The following is a 14,414-nucleotide window of genomic DNA, read 5'->3' on the forward strand; positions in this document are numbered from 1 at the left end:
GAAAGTTATTAGAGGAAAAATGCTGGTTAAAAATGTAATCATTAAAGGGGTGTTTCGGACAATCCTATTTTTTTATTGCCTTGGTGTACAGTAAAAATACAAAATAAACTACACTAGTCTACCCTGATCCCCCACCACTACCATTATAACTATATATATATATATATATATATATATATATATATATAATGTCTTGGTATTATTTGGTCATCTTAGTGTAGCTTAAATGGGTACTCCGCCCCTAAACATCTTATCCCCAATCCAAATCTGGGGACCCCGCAATTTCGGCTGCTGCACCACAGATATTACACCCCAGATATATTTTTTTCAATATTGTTTTGTTCTCAAACCCCCTTCCCTCCCTGAGACTTACAGGATGCTGTAGGACCTGTGGATGGGTAAAGGACCTGTGATGATGTCACAATCATGTGACCAGGCGGAGCTCAGCCATTCAGGATGGTGGTTGAAGGACCTGATGACTTGTGTATACAGAAATCTGCACCTCTCTACACCAAAGCAGTAAGGAGATAACATGAGGAAGAGGTTTGTTACAGTGTTTCCCCAAAGCAGTAAAGAGATTACATGAGGAGGAGGTTTATTACAGTGTTTAACCCCAGTAGTAATAATATTACATGAGGAGAGGGTTTGTTGCAGTGTGTCACCCCAGTAGTAATGATACTACATGAGGAGGAGATTTGTTACAATGTGTCACCCCAGTAGTAATAATATTACATGAGGAGGAGGTTTGTTACAGTATGTCACTCCAGTAATAATGATATTACATAAGGAGAGGGTTTTTAAGGGTAGGTTCAGAATAGGGATCGACCGATTATCCGTAAGGACGATATTATCGGCCGATAATCACGATTTTGGGCATTATCGGTATCGGCAATTACCTTGCCGATAAGCCGATAATGCCCCGCCCCCACACCGCCCCGACCCGCCGCACCGCACCCCTGACCCGCCGCGTCGCACCCCCCACCGCCCCGGCCCCATTGCCTCCCCCATCCCCGGTTTTATAATTACCTGTTCCCGGAGCCCACGCTACTTCTTGCTCCTGCTGCATTACGCTGTGCGCAATGACGAGTGACGTGACGTGTGCGACGTGATGTCACCGTCAGTGCGCACAGTGACAGTTCAGGAGGACGCTACCGGAGCCAGATGTGGAGTGGACCCTGGGAACAGGTAATTATAAAACCGGGGATGAGGGAGGCAATTGAGCCGGTGCGGCGGCGGCGGTCGCGGTGCGGTGCGGTGCGGCGGGGGGAGCGGTGGCGGTGATAGGTCTCAGGACCCCCGGACAGGCAGGGGGAGAGAAGCGGGTGGCCGCAGCGGCCTATGGCACCGCAAAAGCCACTGCAGTGCATTGATTTAAAGCGCCCGCTTTAAATCAATGATCTGCTGCGGTGTCGCGGGGGGATAAATAGCCAATAACTTATACCGGAATATCGGTATAAGTTATTGGCTATCGGCCCTAACCTCCACCGATTGTCGGTATCGGCCCTAAAAAAAACTATATCGGTCGATCCCTAGTTCAGACGAGCAAATCCCCAGCATATTTTACACTATGGATCAGCCACTGAAGGACCACTACATGGTGCCTTTAGATGTGCCTGCTCAGAGTGGCAATACGCTGCTACGAGCAGACACACTGCGTTGTGCAAGTCGCCGCACGCATGCACAGTATACTCGCACATCGTGGCAGGTCTCGACCTAGCTCCTGGAGCAGGGGGAAGCGGCCGTGATGTGTGCAAGTACACCGCGCATGAGCGGCGACTCGCAAATCGCTTCAGTGTGTCTGCTCATAGCGGGCACATCTAAAGGCACCATGTAGTGGTCCTTCAGTGGCGGATCTGCAGCGTAAAGTACGCTGTGGATCCGCTCGTCTGAACGTACCCTTACAGTGTGTCACCCCAGTAGTAAGTAGATTACATGAGGGGGAGGTTTGTTACAGTGTGTCACCCCAGTAGTAATGATATTACAGGAGTAGGAGGTTTATTACAGTGTATCACTCCAGTAGTGAGGTGATTACACAAGGATGATGTTTGTTACAGTGTGTCACCCCAGTAGTAATGATATTACAGGAGTAGGAGGTTTATTACAGTGTATCACTCCAGTAGTGAGGTGATTACATAAGGATGATGTTTGTTACAGTGTGTCACTCCAGTAGTAAAGTGATTACATGAGGAGGAGGTTTGTTACAGCATGTCACCCCAGTAGTAAGGTGGGGTGTGCCAAAGGGTGCAGTACATGGTGCCTCAAAATTAGCTTTTACCTAGGGTGCACAGACTCTAGGATGGGGATTCTGCAACTCTGACCCCCATATATCCAGACCATTTTCCCTGGTTCCCCAGGAAAATTATGGGGAAAGAGCACGTGCGGCGCTGATGAGCATGGAGCCGGGATCTAAAGAGGCCTACTCAGATTCAGGTACTGCACTCCTTCCCCTCTACAACTCTTTGTCACCCTCTGTCACCCCTGTACACCCCTCTGTCACCCCTTAAATCTAGGTATTAGAGATAGGCGTATCGAAGCTGATAAAGTCGAATTTGTACCAAATTTCATGAAAAATTTTATTCTGAACGAATCCGCTTCGTGGTAACAAATCGCTTAATTCACTCCATTTTGTATGGGCCGGGGGGCTAAAATGGCGGCTACGCATGTGAGGACATGGGGCAAGAATGTCTGGGAAGGTGGGAAGGCAGGTAGGTGGGATCACCCTGAATCACATGGCGGCATGCAGCCTATCAGCAGCCCTATATATTCGGCAGCCATTGATGAAGGCGGGTATTTCCTGGACGTTTTGCTGAGAGAGCAGAGACTGTGTGTGCGCACTAATCACCGTTACTGACAATACAAATCAGCAAACAATCAGCGGCGAATCCATTCACCTCCATATTCTGGGCACTCTACAACCCCATGGAGTGCAGAACCCGCACATTGAGTATTGAGAGTTTAGTAGCATATTTGCTTAAAATTAAAGTCTATGCGGGAGATTTATCAAAACCTATGTAGGGGAGATTTGGAGCAGTTGCCCATAGCAACCAATCAGATTGCTTCTTTCACTTTTCAGTGGCCTATTTAAAAATGAAAGAAGCAATCTGATTGGTTGCTATGGGCAACTACACCACTCTTACTCTACACAGGCTTTAATAAAACTCCCCTTATATATTTTACACTACAGTAGAAAGATGATGGAAGACGGCCCTCCAATCATGTGGTGTCCAAAAAGCGTAAAGTATTAGCCCATCAATATACAAGGTGAGGCAACATTTTGACCTGACAATAAGGTCTTTCTCAAGCATCACCTTGTATATTGATGGGCCAATAAAACTTCATGCTTTTTGAAGCCTGGCACTCATGGACTTGGAAGTTTCTAATACTGTGCGCTACCTTCTTTCTATATATTGTACACTACAGTGATATTTAACCCCATAACCCCTTAAGGACCTTAAGAGTCATCCTTTTTTTTGCAATTCTGACCACTGTCACTTTATGCATTAATGACTCTGGGTTGCTTTTACTTTTCATTCTGATTCTAAAATTTTTGTTAACATAGTGGTAAATTTTCTGCGTTATTTGCATCCTTTTTTGGTGAAAAATCCCCAAATCCCCAAAAATGTAAGGAAAAATGGACATACCAAATAAATTATATATTGACTCACATATATAATATGTCCACTTTATGATGGCATCATAAAGTTGTCATGTTTTTACTTTTTGAAGACATTAGAGGGCTTCAAATTATAGCAGCAATTTTCCAAATTTTCAGGAAAATTCAAAATCTGAATTTTTCAGGGACCAGTTAAGTTTGAGATGAATTTGAGGGGCCTTTCAGTGAGCAATCCCCCATAAATTGCCCCATTATAGAAACTGGATGCCTCAAAGTATTCAAAATGACATTCAGAAACGTTGTTAACCCTTTAGGGGTTTCACAGGAATAGCAGCAAAATGGAGGAGAAAAATCTAAATAAAAAATGTTCTCGTAGCCCCATTTTTTTTTTCATTTTTACAAGGGGTATAAGGAGAAAAAGCCCCCAAAATTTGTAACCCAATTTCTCTCAAGTATGTAAATACCTCATATGTGGATGTAAAGTGCTCTGCGGGTTCGCAACATGGCTCAAGAGGGAAAGATCAACTGTGGGAATTAGGAGAAAGAATTTTGCTGTCATGGTTTTAGGGGGGTCATGTTGTATTTAGGAAGCCCCCATGGTGCCAGAACAGCAAAAAAAAACAAAAAAAAAAAACATGGTACACTATTTGGGAAACTACACCCCTCAAGGATTTTTTCAAGGAGTAAAGTGAGCCTTAGTGTATTCACGTGTTTGGCGACTTTTTGTTAAAGTTTCTAAACTGCGGACCACCTGATCTCTGATCAAACTTATTTTCTGCATCAATGGAGACCTATATGACCCGGAATTGACGCAAATGGATGATCTGAATTAACCAGCGACATGGGGGGGTCTTGGGACCCCCATCCGTGATGTCACGGGCTGCCTACTGAACGATTTCAGGAGGCATCCCGGTCCAGTCCCCACCCGGCAAGCATCGGGGACTGAAAAACCGTAGGGCGTACCTGTACACCCTGAGTCCTTAAGGACTTGGGAACAGGGGTGTATTTGTACGCCCTGCATCCCTAAGAGATTAACAACACAGGACATAAATGTACGTCCTGGTGCCCTGGTACTTAACGCACCAGAACGCACATTTACTTCCTGTACATGACCGCAACCACTCCGAGGTGTTCGTGTCATGTGCAGAAGGTTAAGGCTGCTATCAGCAGCCAGGGACCCGTCGGTAATGGCGGACATCAGCGATCATACTGATGTCCACCATTAACCCCTCAGATGCAATGATCAATACAGATCATGGCATCAGCGGCAGTGTGGTTGGTAAAATGGATCATTGGATAGCCCGCGGCGCTGCTGCAGAGATTCAATCATCCATAATAGTGGATGGAGATCCCCTCACCTGCATCCATCTGTCTCCTCAGGTCTTCTGCTCTGGTCTGAGATCGAGCAGACCAGAGCAGAAGATCGCCGATAACAGTGATCAGTGTTATGTCCTATGCATACCACTGAACATTAGTAGCAATTAAAGGGGTATTCCAGGCCAAAACTTTTTTTTATATATCAACTGGCTCCAGAAAGTTAAACAGATATGTAAATTACTTCTATTAAAAAATCTTAATCCTTCCAATAGTTATTAGCTTCTGAAGTTGAGTTGTTGTTTTCTGTCTAACTGCTCTCTGATGACTCACGTCTCGGGAGCTGTGCAGTTCCTATGGGGATATTCTCCCATCAAGCACAGCTCCCGGGACGTGATATCATCATTGAGCAGTTAGACAGAAAACTTCAGAAGCTAATAACTATTGGAAGGATTAAGATTTTTTAATAGAAGTAATTTACAAATCTGTTTAACTTTCCAGAGCCAGTTGATATATATATAAAAAAGGTTTTGCCTGGAATACCCCTTTAAATAATTTCTATTAATAGAACCCTATGGGGACTATTAAAGTGTAAAAAAAAAATAGTTTAAAAAAATTTCAAAAATCCCCTCCCCCCAATAGAAAAGTAAGTCATCCCTTTTTCCCATATTACACATTCAGAAAGTGTAAAAAAAACATTTATAAACATATTTGGCATTGCTGCATGCATAAATGTCCGAACTATCAAAATGTAATGTTATTGATCCTGTATTATACTGTCACATAATAGTCATAAAAAAATTTAAAGTTTTGTATATGCAAATGTGGTATCAATAAAAAGTACAGATCACGGCGCAAATAATGAGCCCTCATACCGCCGCTTATACAGAAAAATTTTAAAGTTATAGGTCATCAAAACAGAGGGATTTTAAACATACTAATTGTAACACTCACGTTTCAGAAGACAGCAACACTGGTGGATGTGGATCCGCTGGACCTGTGTGGCAGATGACTCGGACCGCACCAGGGAGCGGAGTCTAAGGTGCCGTTGGTTTTCACCAGAGCCCCCCACAAAGCGGGATGGACTTGCTGTGGCAGGCGGCACCCAGGTCGCTACCCCTGGCATGGCTCGAACACACAGGCAGCTGAGGAAATGCGAGGCACAGGAGGGATAAGGCAGCTTGTAGTCTGGATAGCAGAAGGTCAGGGCAGGCGGCACAGTAGTGTAGTCAAGAAGGTCAGTAGGCAGGCAGCAAGGGAGCAAGGTCAAAGTCACAAAGCAAGGGATCAGATACATGGCAAGGTAATACTGAGGAACGCTTTCTCTAAAGCACAAGGCAACAAACATCCCACAGGGGAGTGAGGAGGGTGGAGGAATTTATAAATGAGCCACAGGTGAATTACACTAATGAGCATACTGGCCCTTTAAATCTTTATGCTCCAGCGCGCGCATGCCCTAGGGGACGAGGACACGCACGCCGGAGCAGAGAGGCAGAGGCGGAGGCAGGATAAAAACCAGAAAAGTGATGGACTGGGGCTTGCATGCGGGCACATCCCATGAGGTGAGTCCCAGCCCCCTTGGCAGCAGCAGATAAGGGGACCATGCGCTCACGGCCAGCGTGTGCGACCGGAGCGCATAACGTAACAGTACCCCCCCTTGGTCTCCCCTTTTACGAGAGAGGAAACTCCTGAGAAGGTCACGGTCCAGGATATTCTCCTCAGGCTCCCAAGATCTCTCCTCAGGACCGTAACCCACCCAGTCAACCAAAAAAAATTGTTTACACAGTTTTTGTCGCAAGAATCTGTTTAACTTTGTAGATGTCAGAAGAGCCGGAGACAGGTGTGGGGACAAGATTCTTCCAAGATTACATAGTTTATGACAAGAGGCTTGAGGAGAGAGACGTGGAAGGAATTGGAAATACGTAAAGTAACAGGTAGAAAGAGTTTGTAGGAGACTGGATTGATTTTTTGTAGAATCTGGAAGGGACCAAGGTAGCAGGGACCGAGCTTGTAACAAGGGATCTTGAAGCGGATGTAGGAAGTCTTCTACTTTTATCCGCTTGCTCCTTCATGCGTGAAGAAGCCTGGGATAACGACTGTCGGGTCTGTTGCCAGATGGTAGAGAATTCACGGACCAGCTCATCAACAGCAGACACACAGGAGGAGACTGGGAGATGAAGAAGAAAACGGAGATGGGTTCCGTAGACAACAAAAAAGGGGGAGGACCTTGTGAACTTCGAATCCTTATGATTATATGAGAATTCAGCCCAGGGGAGAAGGTCGACCCAATCATCTTGGCGAGCTGAAACAAAATACCGAAGATAAGTCTCAAGGATTTGATTAACCCTCTCCACCTTACCGTTGGACTGAGGGTGGTAGGCCAAGGAGAAGTCCAGATTGATGTCCAGACGGTTACAAAGTGTGGGATAAACTGATGATAAAAGTTAGTGAATCCCAGAAAGCGTTGACTAGCACATAGGCCAGAAGGACAAGGCCAATCCAATACTGCAGACAATTTATCTGGATCCATCTGCAGGCCCTGGTGAGAGACAATGTAGTCAAGAAACGGAAGACAAAATTTCTCGAACAGGCATTTCTCCAGTTTGGCAAAGAGATGATTCTTCTGTTGAAGAACCAGATGAACATGGGAACGATGCTCCTCTAGGTTGGAAGAGAAGATCAGGATGTCATCTAGGTATACAACAACAGGTGTAAAGAAGATCACGAAAGATATCATTGACAAACTCTTGAAAAACAGCTGGAGCATTGAAGAGACCAAAAGGTATTACAAGATACTCCAAATGTCCATCACGGGTATTGAAAGCCGTTTTCCATTCATCTCCCTTGCGGATACGAATAAGGTTATATGCAACGCCTAAGTCCAATTTGGAGAAGACCTTGGCACCACGTAGACGTTCAAAAAGATATGAGATAAGAGGTAGAGGTTAATGGTTCTTGAATTTGTCATGTCCCCTGTAGTCAATACATGGACAGAGTGAGCCATCCTTCTTCCCTACAATGTAGAAACCTGCTCCAGCAGGAGAAGAGGACTTACGGATAAATTCCTTTTGGAGATTCTCCTGGATATACTCAGCCATGGCTTTGGTCTCAGGAACTGATAGAGGGTAAATCCTCCCATGAGGAGGAGTGGTACAAGGCAAAAGATCAACAGGGCAATTGTAAGGTAGATGTGGAGGCAGAGACTCAGCCTGTTTCCCGCAGAAAACATCAGAGAAATCTTGGTAAGGTGGCGTCAGGCCAGGTAAAGGTGGAAGAAAAGAAACAACTTTACGCAGACTGGTTGGAGGCAAAAATTTTAACAGGATTATCCCCAGCAAATTATTTCTCCAGTTCTCCAATCCAGTTGTGGGGAATGGTGTTGTAGCCAAGGAAGGCCATGAAGAATCTCTGAAGTACAGTGTGGCAGAACATAGAATTCAATCTTTTCTTTATGCGATACTCCCACTTGCATGACGAGAGATTTAGTACTGAAGTGAAACTTACAGTCCACATTTTGTCCATTAACAGAGGAGATGAACAAGGGCTTGGCAAGCCGATCAAGGGGAAGATGATACTTGTGGACTAAAACTGCATAAATAAAGTCATCTGCTGATCCAGAATCCAAAAATGCTGTAACGCTGAAGGAAAACTTGGCTGAAGCGAAGACTTGTACAGGAATAGTTAAGCGTGGAGAGGTAGTTTTCACACCCGGAGACGCCTCTCCCATGTACCCTAGGTGGGGGGGAACTGTACAGTCCTTGAGAAAGTGCTTCAGGCTAGCACAATACCAGCACAAATTATCATTGCGTTGTTGCGATCTCTCCTGTTGCGTAAGACGAGAACGATCTCCTTGTATAACCTCTTCGGCAAGAAGGCGCAGGAAACTGAAGAGGTGGACGTTGAAACATGGGTGTCAGGCGGGAAGGTTCCCTCTCTATGCACAGTTCCTGTTGTCTCTCAGCAAAATGCACATCAATGCTTGTGGCCAAGTGGATAAGTTCTGTCAAAGAAGATGGAGGATCACGTGCTGCAAGGACATCTTTAATCTTGCTTGACAGTCCTTTTTTGAATGTGACGCACAAGGCCTCATCATTCCAGGCAAGTTCAGAGGCTAGAATGTGGAATTGAACCGCGTAGTCACCAACGGTAGAATTCCCTTGACAGAGGTTCAGCAACGTCGTCTCAGCTGAAGATTCACATGCGGGTTCCTTAAAGACAAAGAAATTCTGCCAAGAAGGCCGACAAATTGGAGGATACTGGATCACCACGGTCCCAAAGGGGTGTAGCCCAAGCCAGGGCTTTTCCGGACAGTAGACTAATGACAAAGGCCACCTTACTATGTTCCGTCGGAAACAGTTCAGACATGAGCTCCAAGTCCATGGAGCACTGTGTAACAAAGCCTCTGCATGACTTGGAATCCCCATCATACTTGGGAGGTAAAGGCAGGCGTAACTGGGAGCCAAAAGACACTGCATGCGCTGGAGGTGGGAGTGGGCCAGATTGTGGATTGCAAGGCCAAAAGCTTTTGCATCATAGCTGAAAGTTGAGAAAATTGCTGCGCCTGTCAGGCCAACTGCTGTGACTGATGTACCACAACGGAGGGAAGATCCGCGACTTCAGACAGGGGTACCTCAGCGGCATCCATGGCCAGATTTTACTGTAAGACTCTGTTTCAGAAGACCAAAACACCGGTGGATGTGGATCCGCTAGACCTGTTTGGCAGATGACTCGGACCGTACCAGGGAGCGGAGTCTAAGGTGCTGCTGGTTTTCACCAGAGCCCGCCGCAAAGCGGGATGGACATCAGCTGCACCCAGGTCGCTACCCCTGGCACGGCTTGACCACACAGGCAGCTGAGGAGATGTGAGGCACAGGAGGGATAAGGCAGCTCGTAGTCTGGAAAGCAGAAGTTCAGGGCAGGATATCATTTTTATCACAGAATAAAGAAAACATGTCATTTTTACCGTAAACTGTACAACGTGAAAACTAAACCTTCAAAAATTTGCAAAATTGCGGTTTTCTTTTCAATTTGTCCACACAAATTGTTTTTTTTTTTATTTCGCCATATATTTCATGGTAAAATGAGTGATGTAATTACAAATGACAACTGGTCACGCAAAAAACAAGCCCCCATAATAGTCAGTGGATGAAAATATAAAAGAGTTATGATTTGTAGAAGGTGAGGAGGAAAAACGAAAATGCAAAAATAAAATTGGCTGTGTCGTTAAGGCCAAAATGGGCTGTGTCTTTAAGGGGTAAAAAAAAAATGCTCTTACTTACAGATGCTCTTCATATGTCCAAAGAAAATGCCTCTGGGCAGTGCATATCAGTATGGGTGGAGCAATTTGATATGGTGGGGTATATTGGTGTGGGTGTGGCATACTTTGTGGGGAGGAGCTTATGGGCCTCCTCAGTAGGTCTCGCAGGGAGGCCCCCTAATTTATTGTTACCCCACTGGGAGTACCCCTTTAATTAAATGATGAAAAGACCCAACCATTGGGACTCAGTTGAAGGTAAATATATACCAAAATATCTCCTATATATGATATATACCATAGGAGATATTTGGGTATATATGCCTCCTACTCAGTGTAAAAAGTTAAAGGGGACTTAAAAAATAAAACTTATTTTATGGTGTTTGATCGTAGGGATCGCTCAGACAGAGATGTTGCTCCTCAGCCTTGGAAGAAGCCAATTTCAAAGCAAACGGGTGGTGAAGGCTTATTCGCCTTATTCTTTCCACTTGGTAATTATCGTTTATACATGTTGTTGGTTTTAATCTTCTACCTCAGGTTTAAATTATTAATCCTTACCTCTGTTCACACTTGTGATTCATTTTTGCTTCTCCACATTATTTCTTAACAAGCTTAAGTTTGTTATTAGCACCCCTGTTCTGTATTATTTCCTTATGTATACGGTAATGGTATAGTAAGCCTCCACTTTTAGTTCATTTCTACCTTTTTTTCTAGGTATGTTTCTGCTTGTTTATGAGCAGTGTTTTAATGGTTTTTAATGTATGTTGTTTTTTTTATGGCATTTATGTGTTAATAACATTATTACTAATTGAACCAGAAACACCTTCCCCTTTTGTTTGTTTCTATGATTAATAAAGTTTGCATCCCTTATCCTTATAGGGGAGTTTTTTTTTTCTTATGACAACCACATGTGCAGCTTGAAAAGATTTATTCATTTGAAACATATTTTTATGTAGCAATTATCTAAATAAGAGTCACAAAACTGGATAAGAATGATGGAATGTTTTAAATGTGCCAATGCTGCTGCTGTTTTGTATAAATATACATCTCTTTTTCTCTTTCTGTATCCTGTGAGAGCTGTCATCCAAGGTTTCTTTACCCCTTCTGTCCACTATATGTACTGATAAGTAATTCTTCCTGCTTCCTGCACAGAGAGCCACAGGAGCGTCCACCCATACGTCCGTTTCAGAATGGCTTCCTTCTTCCCCAGAAGGACTCTGTTCCGAAACGGACATAGGGGAAAACGCTCCTGTGGCTCTCTGTGCATACATGTGGGTAATTTTGGTGTATTCAAGCTTTGTGTTATATATGTTTGCCACTTGCACTTTATGGTTATATATCACTTGCTTGTGTAACCCATACCCCATCTACTAGTCTGAGGCTTACACCTTCAGTGGAGCAGCTCATTGCATTTGCTATTTGTGTATCATGGCTTTTTTCCGAGTCAATCAGGAACAACCATTATCAGTTGCTGCTTGCTTTTTTCTGAATATTGTATTTTAATGTTTTTTCTTGGATATCAATAGAGATTTTGTAGATTGTTTAGACTAATTGTGCATGACAGACTAGTGATATTCCACTACTTTTGGTAGCCATGGAGTCATTTTGGGAGCTGAGATTATAGTGTATCCCATCCAATTACATATTGGGCTATTCCACATTGTGCTTTGGTGTATTCCAAACAGCAAAAGAAATATGCAATGCATAACGTATCAAATTTCAAAGGGTGCTCTTTCGGGCATCAATCGGGTCAATGGTGCCCTATAGAGAAATGTAGCCCATACATGGGAAAACCAAAACCTAATATCAGCCTTGTAGCTCTTCATGCATAGCCTTCCTTATTTTTATGAATTACAAAGTACTGTACAAGTTTATACTTTTTAGATAGTAAAAGAGGAAACATATGACTCAATGTATGGAAATCACTTTTTTGTAATACATGTATATACTTTGGAATAGTTTTACCATAAAAATTATTTGGATGTAGAAATGTTAAATGGGCACTTTCAGATTCAAGTTTCAGATTCAAGTTCATATTCAAGTTGCACATTTTGCCAAAACATTAACCATTATTATATACTTCATAAGGCTGGGTTCACACTACGGTTTGTAACTACGGTTCCCGTAAACGGCTGGGAGGAGGGGTGGGCGGGGCTTAATCGTGGCGCCCGCACTCAGCCGTATTCGGGAACCGTAGTTAATGTATGTTTATGAGCCGACCGGAGTGAACCGCAGCCTCCGGTCGGCTGCTTTTTCGGCCGTATGCGGTTTCCCGACCGCAGGAAAAAACGTGGTTGACCACGTTTGTGCCTGCGGTCGGGAAACCGCATACGGCCGAAAACGCAGCCAACTGGAGGCTGCGGTTCACTCCGGTCGGCTCATAGACATACATTAACTACGGTTCCCGAATACGGCTGAGTGCGGGCGCCGCGATTAAGCCCCGCCCACCCCTCCTCCCAGCCATATACGGGAACCGTAGTTCAAATCGTAGTGTGAACCCAGCCTAAGAAAATTTTATTTTCTTTCTATAGGAATCATGGCTTACAAAGAAATACCCCATACCTCCAGAACACAATCCTGCCTGACTGCAGGCAGCATCATCTTTGTCCAAGCTGATGTCCAGGCTGGGACAAAGTCCAGTAATTGGGGTTGGAACGGGTATTCCTCTGTGCTTTCTCCTGTCCTATCAGACTGCAGCATGAAAATAGAGAGGAGGGGGTTACAGAGCAGCCTGCAGTGATTGTATGAAGAGACCCCGCACAGCACAGCAGACTAAGGGAGGAAGCTGAGTCATGCAGAGTGAGGATAAACGCCCTAGAGAGCACAAAATGACAAAGCAAGTGAGCAACAGATAGACGGTCCTGTGAAGAACATTGGTGCAAGACACATAAAAATAACATGTATATGATCAGGATCAGGTGGGAATAGTTTTTTTTTTGTCAGATATGACAGGCAAGCTTTAAAGGGGAACTCTGCCCCTATCTTATCCCTTATCCAGCGGTGGGACCCCCGCGATCTCTCCTGCAGCGAGCTTCACTCCGTGCCTGATGACTGGTGATGGGGGACGCCCCCGCCCCCTCATGACATCACTTCCCCTCCCATAGACTTGCATTGAGGGTACAGGGTCGTAACATCACAATACTGGAGTATCGCCCGTCATTAGGCACAGAGCGAAGTTCACTCCGTGCAGCAGATGACAGGGGTGCTGCAGGAGTGATCGTGGGGGTTCCCATCGGCGGGACCCTTCTGATAGGGGATAAGATGTCTAGTGGTTGATTACCCCTTTAAGGGCCAAATTGCATGAAATCAGGAAATAACATGCAACGAGGGGCCTTATATGCAGTTATAAAACAGGTAGACAATTCTGTAGCAACATAGTTTATTAATACAGAACTATGACATAGTGACATAGTAGAAGCGAAGAGGGTCAGAGACTTTCCATTCACTAGAGGATGCTTTGTGTATGATAAAGTGGTTTTTCCAAGATAATAACTAAGAAAAAGTGCACATGATAGATCATAAGTGTCAGATCTGTTGGGATCTGACTTCTTGGACAACTACTGTAGGGATTCGACTGCATGGATTACCGATCATGGGAAAATGGGTCTGAATGGAGCAGCTGTCAACTAAATACATGCACTGGTTCTCAATTTAAAGGCTATGGGACTGACAAAGATAGATGGTCTTTTGACTGGTGGGGGGCCAAGCTGTCCTAATCTGTGCATGAATGGCAAGTTCAAATGTCATCTTGGAATAACCCTTTTAATTTAGTCTTATACCTTGAGGTATTAAAATACATACACTGGATGTTTTTGCAGGAGGCATCTTTTTCCAGCTTGATGTACTGAATATCCCACAGAAATCAATGCTCTATGGAGGACAGAACACTAAATGCACAATAACTGTAACCTGGAATTACCGTCTATGATTACTTTTCATTCATTTTGCTTCCTGTTAAAAGCTGGAAAATATCTAAAATGTCATTGAACAGGAAGCTCCTCTGTGCAGCTTTATTGCGTTGATCTGTTTGTGATTATGAAGCTTATGAGTCACCTGAAGAAAATTTCACATCCAAATAGCAAACTAAACAGAATTACTGGTGGTTGTTTTTGTTTGGTGCCCACATGGCGAGCAGCATTATCATAAAGGTGTTTTTAAGAATAGAGGTTTCACATTTGGTTTACAGACAATTACAATAAACATCTGAAAATACACATAAATTGCCTCCATTCC

General features: G+C 44.2%; 1 long non-coding RNA gene across 1 annotated transcript; it reads left to right on the top strand.

Moving 5' to 3' along the window:
* Positions 1 to 445: 445 nt before the first annotated feature.
* LOC130272717 (uncharacterized) lies at positions 446 to 14,229 on the top strand. The gene is made up of 3 exons (XR_008843700.1): positions 446 to 543; positions 10,575 to 10,672; positions 14,000 to 14,229. It is a non-coding gene; the product is annotated as an uncharacterized LOC130272717 (long non-coding RNA).
* Positions 14,230 to 14,414: the final 185 nt, after the last annotated feature.

Source organism: Hyla sarda, chromosome 5, assembly GCF_029499605.1.
Source record: "Hyla sarda isolate aHylSar1 chromosome 5, aHylSar1.hap1, whole genome shotgun sequence".
Taxonomy (NCBI): domain Eukaryota; kingdom Metazoa; phylum Chordata; class Amphibia; order Anura; family Hylidae; genus Hyla; species Hyla sarda.